We start from the raw sequence: 6,000 nt of genomic DNA on the forward strand, positions 1-6,000 counted from the left end.
AAAATGGTGTACTGAAACGTATGTTACGATGGAGTTTAGAAAGTCTTCTCTGATAAGAGAAAACAGTTTTAGTAGGAAATGTTGAAAATATCCCTTAGTTTCTCTCAAAGTTTAAACACCGTTTTAAATTTTTTAAAACCCTCCTATCTGTAGCAAATGGCTTCTTACTAGAATGATGTGGTGAAATATCCTGTTTCAGAGCAAAAGGATTTCTAAGAGTGGTTTACCAGTACCGGATTTTTGCTGAAATCACGGGTTTTCCAGCGCAGCTCACGGTGCTTGCTTTGGTTCTGTTGAAAGTGCAGGCACACGGAATAAGCAACAGGGAGAAGAGAAAAGTCATGGGGCAGAAACTTAATTTTTAAGCTGCTGAAATACAGAGCCTAGCTTTTGCTGTTTGTTGCCTGTCTCTTTTACCTTCTAATTACTTCTTGTCTTTACAGAACACTTTCAACGTGCTGGAAATCTATAATGACCAGGTAATGAGGTCGCTTTGCTTCCGTATTAACAAATCTTAGTTTTCTGTGTACGTTGATTTCTTTTTTGCTCATTGTAATTTGAAAATCATCCTTAACGTGACCCTTCTGGGCATGTTGGCTGAAGTGTGTGGGTGCTGCCTGGACCTAAGAGCATCGTTTTGCTGCTTGAGCCACCCGGCTGCTCTGCCGTAACACTGGCCAAGCTGTTTCATCTCTTGTAGTACATTCCTTCTTTCTCTTTTCTGGGTTGTCCTCCTTTTTTGAAGAAAAAAGGGGGTTAAGAAGGAAGATCCGAGGGCTGGAGCACCTCTCCTATGAGGACAGGCTGAGAGAGTTGGGGTTCTTCAGCCTGCAGAAGAGAAGGCTCTGGGGAGATCTTATAGCAGCCTTCCAGTACCTAAAGGGGGCCTACAGGAAGGATGGGGAGGGACTCTTTATCAGGGAGTGTAGCGATAGGATGAGGGGTAACGGTTTACAGCTGAAGGAGGGTAGATTTAGATTAGATATCAGGCAGAAATTCTTTACTGTCAGGGTGGTGAGGCACTGGAACAGGTTGCCCAGGGAAGCTGTGGCTGCCCCTTCCCTGGAAGTGTTCAAGGCCAGGCTGGATGGGGCTTTGAGCAGCCTGGCCTAGTGGGAGGTGTCCCTGCCCAGGGCAGGGGGGTTGGAACTACATGATCTTTAAGGTCCCTTCCAACCCAAACCATTCTGTGATTCTAAAAGATTCGTACCACTATTAATGCATCACTCAAATGGAGACCATTTCTGTTTTCAGAACAGAAACGTGGCTGACACAAAATCGATCTCTCGCTTTCTACGTTAGAGATTGAAACCCCACTTCTTTTGCAAGAGTTCTCTGCATATTTGGAAAAATTTAACTAAATAGAGATAAATGCAGCTATAAAACTATAAGCACCTGTTTTATATAAACGCCGTGTTCTTTACATAAAGCGAGGCAGTATTATAAAACAAGTAGTTTTGTTTCCTGGAATCTGAGATTACTGTTGGTCCTGTGCACCAGATGTTGCATTCCTAAATAAGATGAAACCCCCACAGGGTCCTCTTTGTCTCGGGTGAATTAACTGTATACTCCAGCACCTTTGAAGAGGTATTTTTTCTTAAAGCAAGTACTATCAAATGAAAGATGGAAGAATACAACTAGAAAACGTGCACATGTGAAAATGTTGACTGTAAATGCTGACAGTCTTCAAACAGCTTACCTGAGTTTCTTCAAATGCTAACTTTCTTACTGTTCTGAACAAATTTAAGGACAGATTCTTCAACTGTTACTTGTACCAATACCATCGACGTGGTTTTGAGTTTTTTTTTACGTTGGTGCTAGCGTAAGGCAGAGTTACCAGGATTTGAGCACCTTCAGTATTCACTTTGACAAAAACCACCTCTGTCTTCTCATCTGTCTGTCTCTCTTTCTCCTAAATTGCTAACCTGCTAAAAAGAGTTAGTTTATAGCCAGATTGCTAAGACACTAGGATTCTTCTTTTATGTTTAAGGACTTTATGGTCATCTTTTCCATGTTAATCCCTATCTCATTTTTGGTAGGGTTTAAAACTAATTTTAAAAACCTCCTTCAAAATCCAATGGCAGGTAATACGTTTGATACGCTCACAGACTGCAGCCGAGACTCCAGCAGACCTCTGTTACGAAGGAACTCTGTCAACCTGACGATACGCTGAAAGGCACACTTTCATAGTTTTTCCCGCTCTGGTCTCGGTGCCAATTGCGGTCAGGTGCTGGGCAAAATGAGAAGAGATACCAGCTCAAAGTGACTGACAGCTGAGGAGGAAGGAAAGGGTGAATGTGCCAATAAGGGAGGGCAGCATATTAAGAGCTTATTCTGTATTCTTATTAACGCACGGCGTATATTTTGACAGCTAAGTTATGTGACGGAGGTAGCTCTTTTTCCTGAGAATTCTGGGTCTCTCTCGTGTGCGTGGCTTAATTCAGCTTCTTTCCTTCCCTTTCTCTCCCGGCAATGCAGCACAGAGTTGAAACGTAGAGCGTACAGATGACCCCTGCTGCCAGGCGTTGGTTGTCTCTGCTTCCCGATGCCGGATCCCAGCGACAGTGCCACACAGAGCTATTCCTTCCTGCCCAGGAGCAGTTTGCTTCCCGGCCACTTCCCTAGTCCCTCGTCTCCTTCTGCAAGAGAAGGTTCCCTCTCTCCTCCTGGCCTTTCTGGGGCTCAGAACTGAAAACGGCCCTCTTTGCAGTCCTTCCAGACAGGCTTTCGCTGGGACTCCAGCACTAATTATTCCTTCTTATTCCAGCTCCCCTGAAAAGAGCTCAGGCACTTAGATGTCTGCTGTCCCAACGCGGTTCATGGCTCAGTGACCGCGTGGCTGCAGCTGCCTGGCTACGAGGAGATATCAGGAGCAGAATCACGGAATCACGGAATCTTCAGAGTTGGAAGGGACCTCTAGAGATCATCTAGTCCAACTCCCCTGCTAGAGCAGGATTGCCTAAACCACATCCCTCAGGGCTGCATCCAGGCGGGTCTTGAAAATCTCCAGAGAAGGGGACTCCACAACCTCCCTGGGCAGCCTGTTCCAGTGCTCTGTCACCCTCACTGTAAAGAAGTTTTTCCGTGTATTTGAACGGAACTTCCTATGTTCTAGCTTGTGCCCATTGCCCCTTGTCCTGTCGCTGGGAACCATTGAAAAGAGCCTGGCTCCGTCCTCCTTAAACCCACCCTTTAGATACTTGTAAACATTAATCAGGTCCCCCCTCAACCTTCTCTTCTCCAGGCTAAAGAGTCCCAGCTCTTTCAGCCTTTCCTCATAAGGGAGGTGCTCCAGTCCCATAATCATCTTGGTTGCCCTACGCTGGACTCGCTCCAGTAGTTCCCTGTCCCTCTTGAACTGGGGAGCCCAAAACTGGACACAGTACTCCAGTTGTGGCCAGAAGATTTAACGTTTCCCGCACCAGTTCAGTCCTGCAAAGAGCTGAATTGCTTTCACGTGCCGATGAACGCAGACCCCTTGTTGTGTCTGAATTAGGACTCCATCTGACCCGGAGATGAGGCCCATGTGAACCAAGACCCCCAGAAGCCTTGTCTGGGGTGGGCGCTCCCTGACAGCGGCTGCTCTCCCCTTACTGCCTGCTGGCCAGCTCGTGCTCTGCTCTATTAAGGCATCTTAGCAGCACTGCTGCATTTCTGCCTGGCGATACAGGAGTAGTACTTAATATCTGTGACTTGGGATTTTTTTTCAAAGGTGTTCTGTTGGGTTTTTTTCTCCACAGACACATTGTTTTTAAAAACTTGAGAAGAAAAGAAGACAGCTCTGCCTTTGAGAAATGGTCCCTGTCCTCATCCGCAGCACTGGCGTGGGCACATCCAGTTGCTCAGAGTCAGTTCCCTTATCAAGTGCTGATCAAGACAAAAGCCCAAACCCAGTGTAAGTAAGGCTATTGCAGGCAGGAGGGAGAAGAGTTTCTGCTGGCTGGGAATGAGTGGCGGATCCGGAGCACACAGGCCACGTGGGAGTCCCGTCCGGAGGAAGCCTGGAAGGAGTGGGAGCACCAGTACATTGCTGTGGCTCAGGCGAGTTTCCCAGTAACGGGCATTGCGGCCAGATCCATTAACCTCTGGTCTTCTGAGTCTGATGTTTTCCCCTTTTTGTCATCTTTAAGATTTGTTACTCACGCCCCTCTCTGCCCTTCCTTAATAAACCGTGACTCCAGGTCTGGAACTTCTGCCAATAGAAAGGAAGCGTGGCATCAGTCTTTCAGATCTAATAATTGCTTCCTGATCATGTTTGATAAAATGATGGGGGTTTGATAAAAATTAGGGACTTAATTCTGTCGGGAATGCTGAGCCCTGTGTGGGGTGTATGGCTAACCGGGGTCGTTCAGGTGCTCCCTCTGGATGGTTGTATCGGTCTTGGCTGGCAGCTGGCAGAGGCGTTTGGGCACACAGTACCGTACCCTGTTCTGCTGAGGACAGCTTCTTGTTCACCTGCTGCATCAACTGGTTTTCCTGCATTGACCTGCCTGGGGTTTGCTTTGTTAAGACAGTGAAACGAACATAATCAGGCTTCTGTTAATTTTGTGCCTTCTCCCTAGGAAGCTGTCGGATACAGTTTTAGAGAACTAATGGTGACAAGGCTTTGCTGGTGTGGTATTGCTTGACTTGTGTGGTGGAGAGAAGCCTTAAATTGGCAGGAGAGAGTCACCAACAAGCCGGGCCTGTTGCACGTGTTGCAAATGCATTTGCAGTTGGGCTTGTCAGGTTGCTCTTTGTCAAAGTATGTTTCAGAATGAGATACGCAAAAGCCGCCTGGACACGGTCCTGGGCAGCCTGCTGTAGGTGACCCTGCCTGAGCAGGGGGGCTGGACCAGAGGACCTCCAGTGATTCTGGAAGGCCTTTCTCTTCATTGTGATGCTGGGATTCTGGAATTCGTGCTGGGATTCTGGAATTCGTGCTGGGAGAGGCGAGCGGTGTGGTGTGCTGGGAGTGCCTTGCTCACCACTGTCTCCCTGTGCTGGGAAGGCTGCGTGTATGTTCTGTCCTGAGACACTCAGCGCCTACGTCTGTCTGTCCAGGTGCACCGAGCAAGGTAAAAAAGAGCGTAAGGTCAGAAGTGCCTTTGGGAACTGCTGCGAGCTTCGCCACGGTAGATGGGGACTGCAACTCTTGAACGGAAGTATAGTCGTGTTGGGGAATAACCGCAGGAGGTAGCTGGGTAAAGTGGCTCCAGCGTCAAGTTCTGATCTGTGTTGGTTTTGTTTGTGTTTTCATGGAGAGGGATGTCAAATCTGTGGTCTGCATCAGACACAGGGTCTTCGCTGTTGGGGGCTGTTGGGGTAGAGAGCTGAAATTCTTTCCTCGTCTCACCTTCTGCTGTAGCTTTGTGCTTGTGGAGCATCTGCACAAACTCTGCAAGACAATCTGTAGGCTGCACTTGAGTGAAATAAGGCCGATTGTAGGATTCTGGTACAGACCGTCTCTGTCACGCTGGTGGCTTTTTAGACTACAGCTTAGGGCTTGGATGAAATGTAGGGTTTTTGCCTAAACCGCCGGGAGCGGGGAGGCTTTCTGCCTAAGCAGGAAAGACCTGACCCGGTGGTACTCCCTAAATCACCTGCTCACTCACTCGCTAAATCCTCTTTCTGCAGGAGTAAAATCCGGCAAAGTGCAAATTCACTGAACCTGACGACTACGAGAGTGCAGAAAGTGACTTTTCCATCTGCTGCTCCTCCAGTGCTTGTGAGTTGCTTCCTGTTTCTCTGGGGAAAATGTCATGGAACCAGTCATTAACAACAATTCAAAAATTGGTATAACTTTTATAAACCCTTTTATAACCCTTCCCTGAAATCACTTTAGCTTCCACCTCTGGCGGAAGGAAAGAACGACGCCTGTCAGCTGCAGCCTTTCCCAGAGAGCTAGGGAGTCTCTCCGTGCAAGAGGGAGTTAAAAGTTGCCTTAAAAGATGCCTGACTGTGTCCTGGGTGGTGTCCTTTCTAAAAGTAAAGGGGTTTTTAGCCCTCCCTGCAAACGGA

The sequence above is a fragment of the Rissa tridactyla genome, chromosome 3, assembly GCF_028500815.1.
Source record: "Rissa tridactyla isolate bRisTri1 chromosome 3, bRisTri1.patW.cur.20221130, whole genome shotgun sequence".
NCBI lineage: Eukaryota > Metazoa > Chordata > Aves > Charadriiformes > Laridae > Rissa > Rissa tridactyla.